The sequence below is a fragment of the Lissotriton vulgaris genome, chromosome 1_1 (genome assembly GCF_964263255.1).
Source record: "Lissotriton vulgaris chromosome 1_1, aLisVul1.2, whole genome shotgun sequence".
Lineage (NCBI taxonomy): Eukaryota > Metazoa > Chordata > Amphibia > Caudata > Salamandridae > Lissotriton > Lissotriton vulgaris.
In genome coordinates, this window is record NC_141685.1 from 1358485279 (window position 1) to 1358500322 (window position 15044).

A 15044-nucleotide genomic window follows, 5' to 3' on the forward strand; every position below is an offset into this window, starting at 1 on the left:
ATGGGAATCAAAGCCTGAATATCCCGAACCCGCCGTTCCGGAGGATAAACCCGAAACTGCGCCGAGTCCAGAACCGCTCCGATGAAAAGGAGCTTTTGAGAGGGACACAGGTGTGATTTCGGCACGTTGATGGAGAACCCCAAGTCGTGCAAGAGGTCTGCCGTCATCTGAAGGTGGTGGACGACTGTCTGGGGCGAGCCCGCCTTCAACAACCAGTCGTCTAGGTAGGGGAAGACTGAAACCCCTAACCTGCGCAGATGGGCTGCGACCACCGCCATCACCTTTGTGAACACCCGTGGGGCGCTGGTAAGGCCGAAGGGGAGCACGATAAACTGAAAGTGCTCCTGGCCTACCGTGAACCGCAGGTAACGCCGGTGGGCCGGCAGGACGGGGATGTGAAAATAGGCGTCCTGCAAGTCCAACGCTACCATCCAGTCTTGCGGGTCTAGAGCAGCCAAGACCTGAGCTAACGTCAACATCTTGAACTTCTCCTTCCGGAGGAAGCCGTTGACGTTCCTTAGATCCAAGATAGGACGTAGGCCCCCCTTGTCCTTCTTGGGCACCAGAAAGTAGTGGGAATAACAACCACGCCCTACTTCTGGCCCAGGAACGCGCTCGATGGCCCCCTTGGCCAAGAGGGCCGTAACTTCCTCCTGCAGAAGTGTCAAGTGGTCCCCCGACACACGGTGGTTCTGCGGTGGCATGGCTGGAGGAGAGGTCTCGAAGGGGAGGGAGTAGCCCCTTCGGACAATTTGCAGCACCCACCTGTCCGAAGTGATCGTGCGCCAGTGAGCGTGGTGATGGCGAACCCTGCCACCCACTGGCGTCACATGGGGCCGAAAGCACGGACTAGGAGGATTTTGGGGTAGATGCTGCGGGGGAAGGTGTGGTCTGACCCCGCCGTTGTCCCCGACCGCCACCACGGCGGTTTCCACGGCCGCCACCGCGTTGGAAGGATTGTTGCGGCGCGTGGCTGGCAGCACGTGTGGGGGCGCCCCTTCCTTGGCCACGAAAGGGACGAAACGAACCCGGTTGCTGACGCTGGGTCGAGAGACCCAAGGACTTGGCCGTGACCCTGGAGTCCTTGAAGCGTTCCAGCGCGTGGTCCGCTTTGTCACCGAACAGGTGACAGCCATCAAACGGCATGTCCATCAGGGTATTCTGGACATCAGCCGAAAAATTGGCGGATCTCAGCCAGGCGTGACGACGAATCGCCACCGTCGTAGACATAGCTCTGCCCAGCGAGTCGGTCGTATCAAGACCACACCGAATTGAATATTTCGCTGCATCTCGGCCCTCAGCCACAGCCTGACCGAGCTTTGCCCGCACCTCCATGGGGCATTCTGGCAGCAGCTCCGCGACCGTATCCCACACAGAGTGGGTGTAGCGGCCCAAGAGGCAGGCGGTGTTGCAAGACCGCAGGCCCAAACTAATGGACGAGAAGACCTTTTTGCCAAACTGGTCATACCTCTTGGATTCCCGGTCGGGCGGGGCCGACGGGAATGCGGACTGGGAGGTCGAGGCCTGGATCACCAGACTCTCAGGAGTGGGGTGGGTAGACAGGTACTTGGGGTCGTCCGGACAAGGACGGTGGCGCCTGGCCACGTTCCGATCAACAGGCGCACCTGAAGCGGGCCTGGACCACGTGCCCAACAGAACGTCAGACAAGGCTTCATTAAACGGCAGCAGTGGCTCCAGTGGGCATGACTGCGGTTTGAAGACCTCGGTGAGGATGTTAGGCCTCACGGCCGCGACGGGGAGCTCAAGGTTTAAGGCCTTGGCAGCCCTCATCAGCACCACAGAATAGGCAGCTCCCTCCACCGATGCCACGGAAGGAGGAGAGATCAAACCAGGGTTAGGGGAGTCGTCCAAACCACTGGCATCCCCCAAGTCACCTGTCCAGTCCGGGTCATACTGGCACTCGCGAGCCAGAGGGTCCTCGGACCCCTCCCAACCTTCACCGTACTCCTCATCCTCTCCGTATTCGGAGTCAATGATGAAGACCGGCTCCTCGGGGTTCATGGGCCCCATCGGCGCCGGGACCGGCGTCGAGCGACGCCCGTCCGGCGCCGCGTCCGGCGTCGGAGAAGGTAAGGGGACGGCGCCGCCCGGAGCCGGCGTCGGAACCCCACCGCCGGCCGGAACCGGCAGCGGAGAACCGGCGCCGCGCGGGGGCGGCGTCGGGGGTAACCCCGATGGCAACGGCGCCGGGGAGGCCGGAAGACCAGCCGGCGCCGATCCCGAAGGCCCCTGCGGCGCCGGGGTCGGAGCCGTCGGCGGCGCCGGGGCCGGAGCACCCGACGGCGCCGAGGCAGGGACACCCGAACCGCCAGGGCCCCCAGACGGTAGCACTGGGCCCGAAGGCGCCGTAGGCCCCGTCGGAGAAGCGAGCGCCCTCATGGCCATGAGGAACGCCTCGATCTCCTCAGGCGTCGCACCATGCCCAGGGACCGGAGGGTATGAGGCAGGCCGCGCCGGCGACTCTCGCGGAGCCGCGGGGTTGGGGTCACCCGAGCCCCCGGCCGCATCGCGCGAGCGTCGGGGGGAGTCGGGGGTACGATGACGACGCCCCGACTTCTTGTGCTTCTTACCTGACGAGGATGACGAGTGGCGTCGACTTCCGGAGCGCCCGGCGCGGCTCCGCGACCGCTCCCTCGAACGCTCTCTCGACCTCCGGCCGGACCGGGAACGCTCCCGGTCCCGACGTGGGGCCGACACCCGGAGCTCCAGCAGCTTGCGGGACCGCTCCCGCCTAGCCTTGTTGGTAAGGGCCCGGCAGTCGACGCAGGAGTCCACGTCGTGGTCGGGGCCCAGACACCGGAGACAGAGGCGGTGATGGTCTGTGACCGACATCGTGCGCTCACAGTCATCGCAATTCTTAAATCCAGGCATCCTATCAGGCACAATAGAGAAAAAGACAATCGAAAAACTTGGTCAAAGACCGGAGTACTGCTCTTCAGATCTGCGTCCACTGGCGCGGAAAAAAGAAGAACTGACGTCAGCGCGCGGAGGCGGCGTCTATGTACTCCAGCGACGTCATCACGGCGCACGACGCCGACGACGGACGCGGAGCCGCAGGGGACGCCTGCAGACGACGCCTACCGACGCGCAGGGGTACTGCTACGCAAAAGTTTCCGGATCCAGACTGACGCCTGGGGATATTCTAAGGTAAGGAATCTAACACTAACGTGTTTCTTTCAGATATCAAAATCACAGCCTGAATATACTGGAATTGCGTTCTGGAGGATAGGCCCAAAAGTACACTGTGCCCAGAATAGCTCCAATGAAAGGAAGCATCAGGTGTGACTTTGGCACATTGATAGTGAACCCCAGCAAATGCAAGAGGTCTACTGAAGTCTGGAGGTGTGAGACGGCTGCCTGTGGTGAGCCCAACTTCAACAACCAGTCGTTGAGGTAGGGTAAGCCTGGAACCCTCAACCTCAACATAATCTCCTACGCCGACGACACCCAGCTGATCCTCTCCCTTACCAACGACCCCGCCGCCGCCAGAGCCAACCTGCACGAAGGGATGAAAGAGGTAGCCGAGTGGATGACGACCAGCCGCCTGAAACTGAACTCGGACAAGACGGAGGTCCTCATCCTGGGCCCCTCACCCTCCGCCTGGGACGACTCCTGGTGGCCTCCCGCCCTGGGCACCGCACCCAAACCGAAAGACCATGCACGCAACCTGGGCTTCATCCTGGACTCCTCCCTCTCCATGACCAGGCAAGTCAACAACGTTTCCTCGGCGTGCTTCAACATCCTACGCATGCTACGGAAGATCTTCTGGTGGATCCCCACCGAGACCAGGAAGACCGTCACCCAGGCCCTCGTCACTAGCCGACTGGACTACGGCAACGCCCTCTACGCCGGTACCACCGCCAAGCTCCAGAAGAGACTCCAGCGGATCCAGAATGCCTCAGCCAGACTCATCCTCGACATCCCACGAACCAGCCACATCTCCGGACATCTGAGAGACCTTCACTGGCTCCCCGTCAACAAAAGAATCACCTTCCGCCTCCTCACCCACGCACACAAAGACCTTCACGACCAAGGCCCGAGCTACCTCAACAGCCGAATCAACTTCTACGCTCCCAAACGCCACCTCCGATCAGCCAACCACGCCCTCGCCGCCGTCCCCCGCATCCGAAGAGCGACTACAGGAGGAAGGTCCTTCTCCTACCTGGCCGCCAAGACCTGAAACTCCCTCCCGACCGACCTGCGCCTGACCCAAGACCACCTCTCCTTCAGGAAGAAGCTGAAGACCTGGCTGTTCGAGCAGTAGCGGCACCCCCCCCCCCCACCCCCAGCGCATTGAGACCCTACGGGTATGTAGTGCGCTTTATAAATGCCATTGATTGATTGATTGAACCCCTGACCTCCACATGCATTCTGCAAGTCCAGCACTACCACTCAGTCTCCAGGGTCCAGGGCAGATATTACCTGAGCCAACATGAGCATCTTGGTTTTCAGGCTGCAGCTGCCAGGAAAGGGGGGGTGATATGGTGTTGGAATGGGTCGACCACTGGCTATGTGCCCCCAGAGGCTTGTGGTAACAGAGTCCACAGCCACAAAAGTATTAAGGAGCCTGTTGGTCTTGGTGGCTGGCTGGAAATGAACACGGCTTGTAGCCCCTACCATAGCCACGGAAGTGGCGAAAGACAGAATGGGGTTGGCCAAAGACCTGGTAGTGGCCAACTGTGCTCCAGCGATTAACCTGCCATTTCACCTAAGAGGCGGGTGCCATCGAAGGGCATGTCCATAAGGGATGCCTAAGCATCTCTTGAAAAGCCAGTAAACCTCAGCCAGGAATGGTATCTGAGTATCACTGATGCAATCACTGTGACTAGCGAGTCGGTTGTATCCTGTCCGTAGAGAATGGTGAACTTTGCTGAGTCTCTGCCATTGGCAATAGCCTGTGTCAGTAGGGATCAGGCCTCCTCTGAGACCATAGGCAGCACTTGCACAACAGAGGCCCAACCCGTGTTGGGTGTATCAGCTCAAAAGGCACACGTTTTTCACCGACTGCAGTGCAAGGGTAGCAGAAGAGACTATCTTGCCAATGGTGTTCCTATCCAGTGGTGTGGTAGGGTTGACTATGAGTGTGGAGGCCTGGACACCTGGATTCTGGGGTGGAGTGCTGGGTGATGAAAGCTGGCTCCCCAAGAGCGGCAGGCAATTGTCTTTTGCACAGGTGCCCCTTCACTTAACAGAAAGAGTGGTTCTGTGGGGACAGCTCCTCGGTGAAGCACCTTCGTCAAGCTGCTCGTCTTGACTGCTACCAAGGGCAGTATAAGGTCCAAGAACTCAGTAATCCTTCTCACCACCATAGCAAATGAGGCCCTTTAATTTGTAGCAACACTAGGAGAGGCCACGTCAGTGTCTGAGTAGGTGTCAAAACTACTGGCAAGTGCCAGTTCCTCATACCAGTTGTCTTCAGTCTCATCAAGGGAGCTGACATATCCATAAGGAGCCTCAAATCCTCAATAAACATACTCCTCCCCAGGTCTTGTTGAAAAAAGAAGGCTGTGGCTTTGACTCAGTAGGACGAGTTCCGGCTGGTGCCTAGAGTCATGTGACAACAGTCCGGCTCCATATCGGAGTCAGGTATAAGTATGGGGTCCCACAGCTGTGCCGGGAACATTACTGGAACATGAATGTCGTGGTCGCACAATCAAGTTGTTCCGTATCCAGAACCAGATCCATGAGGCTTGACTGGTGCAGGGAGAAGACCAGCAGGCAGAAATGCAGTGGGGGCACCTGCCCGATGACTTGGAGTGTGGTGAAGAGCACCTACACAGACTCCATGAACAGGCCTAAGAACTTACTCGTGACTGGGGCCTGGAACGTCATAGAGGCGACCGACCGGCGTTGGCTAATAGGCACTTCAGGGATTGATCCTTCAGTGCCTTGGGGTTCATGGCGTGGCAGTCCTCACAAGTCATGGTCCGGCTCCAAGCACCAAAGACAAACCAGGTGGGGGTCTTGAGCCACAGAGTTTGAATTCCACCGTTTTTTGGGGGGACATGACTAACCACATTGGGAGACAAAGTCTTGAAAAAGACTTGACAAAACATCGAAAAAGAGTTGTGCACAAAGTGGACAGAGGTAGCTATCTCTGGATCTGTGCTGACTGGCATGAAAAGATAAGAACTTCCAGTGTGGACGCCGTGATGTTGCCGATTGACGCCACCTACTGGCGTTCAAGGGTGCAGCTCAAAAAGTTTCCCGATGCAGTCCGGGAAATATTCTACGGTACGGAATCTGCAGCTAGAAGTCTCTACCAGATTTTGCATTTAGTTACCACTGATACTATTTGTGGTTTCATTGTTAATTTGCCATTGATGACAATGTCTAGGCTTTTTGATGAAGCTGTCTGGTTCCTTGGTTATTTAGCTGGGCCAATAAAGTTGGTTCCACAGACTAGCCCACTTGTTGAGAATGGCTCTCTCTGTCTTATCTAGATTTATTTTTAAATGATTGGTGGTCATCCTGTCAGCAATGAATCTAATCATGTTTTTGAAATTCATAATGCAATGCTGATATTCTAACTAGACAGTGAAGCAGCTTTGAGTCATCAGCTTTTTTTTTATAAAGTATGCAACCTCTGAAAAAGTATTCTGTGATTAAAGGTTTAGTATACAGGGTAAATAAATGAGGTGAAAGTGAGGAACCCTTTGGAATCCCACACTATAGTGTTATTGCCTTTGCTGAGAAGCTCCCTAGCTTCACAGCCTGAATGTGCTCTGATAGAAAGGACTTAATCCAGCGCAAGGAAGTTCCTTGAAGCCCAGCTTCTTCCATAAGGTCAACAGTATCTTATGGTCGACCATGTCGTAGGCAGCGGATAGGTCTAATAGTACCAGGGCCGATACCTGCTCTTGATTATCATCCCATCTTAGATCATCTAAAACAGCCATCATTACAGGTTCTGTACTGTGCATGGGTTGAAATATTCCTTCTGTTCAGGCTTGTACATGCAGTTGAGACATGTGTGATGCTGTGGCGCACCACCTCGATTCACTGCATGGACATTTTATCAGACGCCCAACAATCCCTCATGAGTATGCCCTTCAATGGCCCGAGGCTGTTTGGAGTGAAGGCGGACCTGTTCCAGGAAAGATTTAATAACAGCAGAGCCACCTCTTGCTATCTGGTCCTAACTCCAACTGTTTGTCAGACCCCAAAGCAACCCACGCAGGAGGTATCAGCAGAGGCAATGTCCATATGTTCCTCAACAGCAAGAGGCTTCCCAGTCCTTTCGGGGTGGAGGCCAGAGATCCAGACAACAGCATCCAAGTCACCAGAGGCAACATCCTATCAAACACTCAGTACCCTTCCCACAGTTACAGTGAAACCACTTTGGCCTGCTTTAGGCAGCCCACGGTCACCAGGTGGGAGGACGTGTCAGCTTTAACCTCCCTCAGTGGCAGAGCGTCATTTCCGACCAATGTGTGCTCCAGATTGTGGAACATTTCCTACCCTTCAAGTCTCACCTACCGGATATGCCTCCCACACCACAACACCTCCTGGAGGTCCACTTGCCCATGCTCCGCAGAGAAGTTCAAGAGATTCAAGCTCTCTTGCACAAAGAAGCTAGAGAGAGGGTGCTGGCATCAGAGATCAGTGCTGGCTGTTACTCCCATTACTTCCTGGTGCCGAAAAAGGGTGAAGCCCCCAGCACCATCCTTCTGATCCTCTTCCTCTGTAAGGACACGTTCAAAATGCTCACCTTGGATCTAAGTGCTGTCTGCCCTGGATCCAGGAGATTGGATGAGCAGTTGTTTTTGCAGGATGCCTATTTCTCCATCCTCATCCTACAGTCCCACAAACACTAGGAGTAGTTTCTGTCCTGTAACTCCAATTCTGTAGTAGGGGTATCTCTGTTATAGTCATAATCTAGTGAATAGTCCCGCCCATGTGCGCGGACCCCGGAGCAATCAAAAATAATCTCTTAAGCTGTCAAAACATGCAGACCTGCATAGACACTTAAGAGAGAATTTAAAGACAGATAATGCAGCCTATATCCACAGGCTACACTGTCCAATACTTCAACTAGAAATTCCACCAAAAACCACAACAGCACAGCCTGTCCAGGGTTTTCCACAGAGAAAAACCTTGCTTTTAACAGCAAAACCCTCTGGAATGATAGAGAGGAAGGAGTGGACAGACAAGCCCCATAGGCTGCCATTATGTGGCTCAAAACAGGATACTGTGCCTTTAAGAGAACTTTCCAGAAGCCTCACAGTATCCTAGAATGCAGTGCAGGTCCCTTTCACCTTCAGTTCTTTTTGAAGGCGTAACATGCCAGACCTGTAGCATTCCTTACATGAATATCTCTCTCCACCGGGGAGGAGGGCTGGCGCTTATGACTATAACAGAGATACCCCTACTACAGAACTGGAGTTACAGGATAGAAACTACTCCTTCTGTAGTAGGGGATCTCTGTGTATAGTCATAATCTAGTGAATAGAATGGCAAGCCCATCCCCACACCAAAGCGGCGGTGGAGAAACGAGAAATAACACCACTATTGTGCGAACAAATTTCGCAGCGAAGCCTGCCCAACCTGAGCATCTGCCCTGGTATCAGTGTCCAGACAGTAATGCTTAGCCAAGGTATGGACCGACTTCCAAGTGGCGGCCTTGCAGATTGCTGCAATCGGAACATTAAGTAGCAAAGCAGTCGTGGCAGCTTTGCCCCTGGTGGAATGAGCCTTAGGTTTACCTCCTAAGGTCGTATTAGTCTTTTGGTAACACAATTGTATACAGGACACAATCCACCTAGAGATGGACTGTTTTGAGGTAGCAAGACCGGTCCAGACTGATCCATAATTGACAAACAATTGATCTGAACCACCAATATCTCTGGTTTTAGCCAGATAAAATTCCAACACCCTCCTAACATCCAGGGAATGTAGGGACCTTTCCGCTGGAGATGCAGGATTCTGAACAAACGTAGGCAAAGTTATAGTCTGGTTGACATGAAAACCAGAAATAACCGTTGGAAGAAATTTAGGGTGAGTATGCGTAACAACCTTAGCAGCATGAAATACAGTATAAGGTTCTTGGCAACACAATGCCTGAATATCACTCCCCCTGCGGGCCGATGTGATGGCCACGAGGAACGCCGCCTTCAGGATAGATGCTGCAACGAAGCCCTATGAAGAGGATCAAAAGGCTCCTACATCAATCTGGACAGCACCACATTCAATTCCCATGAAGGCGAAGGAAGCCAGACAGGAGGGAATGCTTTCCTCCAGCCTTCCAAAAAATCTTTGATCACAGGGATCTGGAAGAAGGAAGTCTGAAGGGCATTTCCTGTAGGCAGTCAGCGCAGCAATATGAACCGTAATGGATTGGACATTAAGGCCCGACTGCGACAGGCGTAGAAGATACGGAAGGATGACATCTTCCTTACACGTCGTCAGGTCATGGTCCTTGGACTTGCACCAGATGCAAAAACCTCTTCCACTTGTAAGCAGAAGAAGTCCTAGTGGGAGGATGCTTAGCCTCCTTCAGTATGTCCATACAAACTTCTGGTAGATTCAAATGGCCATATTACACTATCTCAGGAGCCATGCAGCCAAACTCAAAGACGAGAGGTTGGGGTGCAACATCTGCCCCCTGAACTTTGTGGATCATCCGCGCCCTGGACTGGGACAGCTTGATGAACACCGCCGGAATCAAGGGAAAGGGTGGAAAAGCGTACAGAAAGCTGTTCGACCAGTTAATCCAGAACGCATTCCCCAGCTTCCCCACAGGTAGTACCTGGAGGCAAAGTCTCGGCATTTGCCGAAGACTTCTCCTAGTACTTCGTCGTTTATGAACCATTCGTGGTTTTCCTGAATCAGTCTGCTCAGCACGTCTGCCTGAACATTCTGCACACCTGGCAGATGGGTAGCCGTTAGAGTCAGTCCTCTGGATAAAAAAAAAACAGCGCCAAATCGCCCGCGCCTCCTGCGACAGAGTGCGCAATCTCGAACCCCCCTGCTTGTTGAGGTAATACATTGTGGTCATATTGTCCGTCTGTACAAGCAGAGAGTTGGTCTGGAAGAACGGAAGAAACGCCTTCAGTGCCAAGTGAACAGCTCTGAGTTCCCAGAAAATGATGTGATACGTGGACTCCATTGGGGACCACGTTCCTTGTATCTGCAAGTCTCCGGAAAGCGCCCCCCAGCCGTGGGGAGACGCATCCGTCACGACAGTCTGTGTGGAAATGTCCTTGTGAAAGGGAACCCCTCTTAGGAGATTCTCCGCTGAACACTACCACTTCAGAGACTGAAGAGCACGCAGAGACAGTCGTATCTTGTCGCCCAAAGATCCTTTCCTCTAATCCCACTGATCCTCCAAGCACTCCTGCAAAGGTCTCATGAGCAGCCGTGCTTGTGGCGTGAGGAATATACAAGAGGCCATCGACCCCAGTAGAGAAGACACCGTCTCCACTGTCGTAGATGGGGCGGTCACAAGAGCCTGAGCCTTCCTAAGGGGAGATAATCGACTCTCCTCCGAAGGAGACACGCTTGCTGACAGCGTATTGACAGAGGCTCCCAAGTACTGTATGCATTGGACCGGAATGTGGACAGACTTGGACATGTTGATGTGCAACCCCAGCTCGTTCAAGAGAACGCACGTCCTCTGGAAGTGCCCCAGAGCTTCCGAGAAGGAGGAGGCCTTGATCAACCAATCGTCCAGGCACGGTTAGAGAAGCCAACTCGTTGTCCCTCAGGCGTGCAGCTACCACTGCCATGCACTTCGAGAATGGTCTGGGCGCAGACTCCAGCCCGACTGGCAGTACTGTGTACTGATAATGATGGGCGCCGACTTGGAATCGCAGGAACTTCCTGTGTGCAATGAGCACATGGGAGTATGCATCCTGTAGATCTATGGCACCAAGCCAATCTCCCTGTTGCAGCTGAGTATAAACCTGATGCAAAGACAGCATGCGAAATTCCTCTACTGCGAATCCACTTGTTTGCTTGTCGCAAATCCAGAATGGGCCTGAACTCGTTCTTGCGATCCAGAAAGAACCAAGAGTACAGACCTCTCCCCCTTTAAGACAGAGGTACGTCCTCTATCGCCCTTGTCCTAAACAGGATAACGGCCTCTGCTTAGAGCTCGAGCAGCTGAAACCGCGAGCCGACCGGAGGAAGTCCTGGAGGAGGGCAGATGAACCGAAGACTGACTTAGACCCAGCCGGCCTTTTTTCGCCGAGGAGCAACAAGCTCTCCCGCGTATGCGCACAATATACTTGTAAAGCATTAAATGGCGGCCCGGGACCACCGGCAAATCCTGGGGGGAAAAACGCCGCTAGAAAGGGCAGAAGGCCTCAGGCCGTTCTCCATGCCCCAAACCTACAGCCGTCCAAAAGTCTCCGATTCAGACTTCATGCGAGCCACTCACTACTCTCATGGCAGCCCAAGGGTTGCCCAAAGAACGGGAGAGTAGAAGCACACTTTTGAGGCGCAGGCTGCAGAGACGTCAGGCGAATAAAAGTATGGCAACGTAGGACAAACCCACAATACCTGGAGGTCGGCAGGAGAGAAAAACTCAGCTCCGACACCGATGCCTAGATCCGAAACTATCAGGCCCATTAGACCACCTCTTGTAAGGCTTCCCTCCTGTCTCCCGGCAGAGGAACCACAAATCGGTGAAGAAAACCCCCCCACAGAGGGATCTCACAACAACGGTCCAACAACAGCGGGCCACAGCGCGAGGTCTACATGCCGCCACCCCTGCGACCAAGTCAGGAGCACGGTCGGAGCCAGAACCCCCAGTCAGGCGGTAGTGGACGAAAGGTAAGTCCCGCCAACCAGTAAAGAGTCGGAGAGAGACTCCCCGTACTCATGGCAGAGGCATCCCTGGCATCAAGGCACGGAGGTTCGCAGACTGAGGGGCAAAAGGGCCCTGGGGTGGTGGGCGGAAGAGGGAACCGAGAGGATTCTGAAACATCCCCGGTGGTCTCACCAGTACTGGTTGAGCAGGAGGCGACCTAGCAGACGTGCAGGTATGCAAGTACTCAAAACTAAGCAAAAGGACAAACGTCCCTCGCTTACACGTGGTGAATAACCACAAACTTCCCATCAGAAGGGTTCCTCAACGCTGATCAACTGCTCTGCGTCGTGAGTGGAAGGTGCCGGGAACACAAAGTCCCCTCCTACGAAGGGAGGCTCACCAAGGAGCGAGGCCTGGAACAAGACCCAGGCTTCAAGAGCCGGCAGTACTCTGCGGCTGTAACCCATGACGCCGACCTCACTACGACGTCACCATCACTAACACAGTGACTGTCTCTACGACAACCAACACTCAGACGTCAAAATGTCACTACGGTGTCAAACACGGAGGCGCCGAGCCATCCCTAACGGTGACGTCCGACCCAACGGAAGAGAGCAGAGCCCAAGCGACCAATGCCCCAAAAGGAGCGTCACTGCTCCATGACGTCGAGCCTCACCGCTCCATGACGTCTAGCATCACTGCCCCATGACGTCGAGCATCCCTGCCCCATGACGTCGAGCATCACCGCTCCATGACGTCGAGCATCACCGCTCCATGACGTCGAGCATCACCGCTCCATGACGTCGAGGCACCCCATGACGTCGAGGAACCCCATGACGTCGAGGTACTCCATGACATTGAGACACTCCATGACGTCGACGTCGAGACACTCCATGACGTCGACGTTGAGGCACTCCATGACGTCGAGGCACCCCATGACGTCGAGGCACTCCATGACGTCGAGGCACTCCATGACGTCGAGGCACTCCATGACGTCGAGGCACTCCATGACGTAGACGTCGAGGCACTCCATGACATCCAGGCACTCCACGACGGCCCCGACGCAGACTGGAACCGCGTCATAGCTCAGACGTGCCCTTACTGGGGATAACCCCAGAGATTACAGCATGGGACTCGGTAGAGGACCTACCCTCCTCTGTTTGAAACCTGGAAGCCGAAGCCCCCTAGAAAAGAAGATACAGAGAAGACAGGTGTCCATAGACACAGGCAAGCACAGAGTACAAACCCTGTGAGCTTCAGCTTTGGCCTTCAGTTCAGCTGCAGACATAGCACATGTCAGACTAGAAATAGTCTAAAGACAAGAAGACTGCAGAAATTCTGCCAAAAAAAACACAGCAGAATGCAGATAAAGGCCAAAGACGTCGAGTGAAGCTACAAAAATATCACAAAAATAGTATAGAAAAAGCGCAGAAAAGAAGAGCTAATGCTCCAGGGTCCTGCTAGCAGGAGCCGGAAAAAAGAACTGAAGGTGAAAGGGACCTGCACTGCATTCTGGGATACTGTGAGGCTTCTGGAAAGTTCTCTTAAAGGCACAGTATCCTGTTTTGAGCCACATAATGGCAGCCTATGGGGCTTGTCTGTCCACTCCTTCCTCTCTATCATTCCAGAGGGTTTTGCTGTTAAAAGCAAGGTTTTTCTCTGTGGAAAACCCTGGACAGGCTGTGCTGTTGTGGTTTTTGGTGGAATTTCTAGTTGAAGTATTGGACAGTGTAGCCTGTGGATATAGGCTGCATTATCTGTCTTTAAATTCTCTCTTAAGTGTCTATGCAGGTCTGCATGTTTTGACAGCTTAAGAGATTATTTTTGATTGCTCCGGGGTCCGCGCACATGGGCGGGACTATTCACTAGATTATGACTATAACAGAGATACCCCTACTACAGAACATGCAGTTTCGTGGGTGGAGGGATGAAGGCACAAGCACTTTCAGTTCACTGTCCTCCCCTTTGGCCATACCTGTGCACCTCGGAGAGTCACGAAAGTGATGGTGGTGGTTGCAGCCCATCTGCAGAAGTTGAGACTACCAATCTACCCATACCTCGACAACCGGCTACTGAAGTCTGGCTCACCTAAGCACTCATAATTACCCCCAGCGGATGGTCGACCTGTTTACTTTGATGGGTTTTTCCGTCAAAATCACTCCCGACTCCTTCACAATAGCTACGCTTCATTGGAGCCATCCTGGACAGGGTGAATTTCCACATAAATTTGTTGGGAGAAATTCGCTTGACACTGAAGGCCTTACTCCTGACCATCAAAGGGGAACATATACAGATTCTCACGGATAACACAACCACTATATGGTATTGCAACAAGCAGGGTGGTGTGGGGTTGTGGTTCCTGTACCAGGAGGTTCTAAGTCTCTGGAACAGGCTGAACATTCAGGACATATCTCTGATCACCCAGCACTTGTCAGGATGTTTGAATGTCAGGGTGACAAACTCAGCAAACGTTGTCTAGCGGATCACAAATGGCAGTTACATTCAGATGCGACACAGGGCATCTTCCAGCACTGGCGAGAACCCTAGCTTCATCTAATCAGCAAATCAAAGTTTTGTGCATTGGAGCTCCCAAGGCCTCTTTCTCCCTTGGAGATACCGTCTGCCAACATTGGGTCCCCTGCTTTCCTTATTTGCCTTCTCCGCCATCCTTTCATGACACTGTGCAGTCACTGCCAGCCAATCTTGTTCTGACCCCGATACAGGTGGATTACGGAAATTGTGACATTTGTACATGTCTCATCATTCTGCTCTAGCTGTTGGGGTTGCTAATTGCGTATTTGGGCTCTTCGCACTCCTGGTCGCGGCCTATTTGCAGTGGATAGTGCCCCCTCAAGCTGTTCCCTCCTTGCTATGCGACTGACTGTGCACACTACCCACTGCACTATTTTCATCACTGCGGTGCGGCACCGCTTCTCCCTGCCATATTAGGACCAACACTCTGCGCCGATGAGTGGCATCAACCACAAACAACGTAGGCTAATTTTCAAACAAATAAGGCCTGCAAGGGTCATGGATCTCACTCCAACACAGATGACACTGTACAAATGCGTTTGAATGTATGCGAAGTAACAATCCCAGGCACACAACCAAGGCAATGGCACACTAGACTAGGCAAACAAACAACTAATTCAATATGAGAAAATACATTTTTAATATGATAAAGACATACGATAAAAATCAATACATTGATCAAAATTGATAAAATAACATTGTATTAATACATATGTTTTCACAATAAAAGAGGTTATTC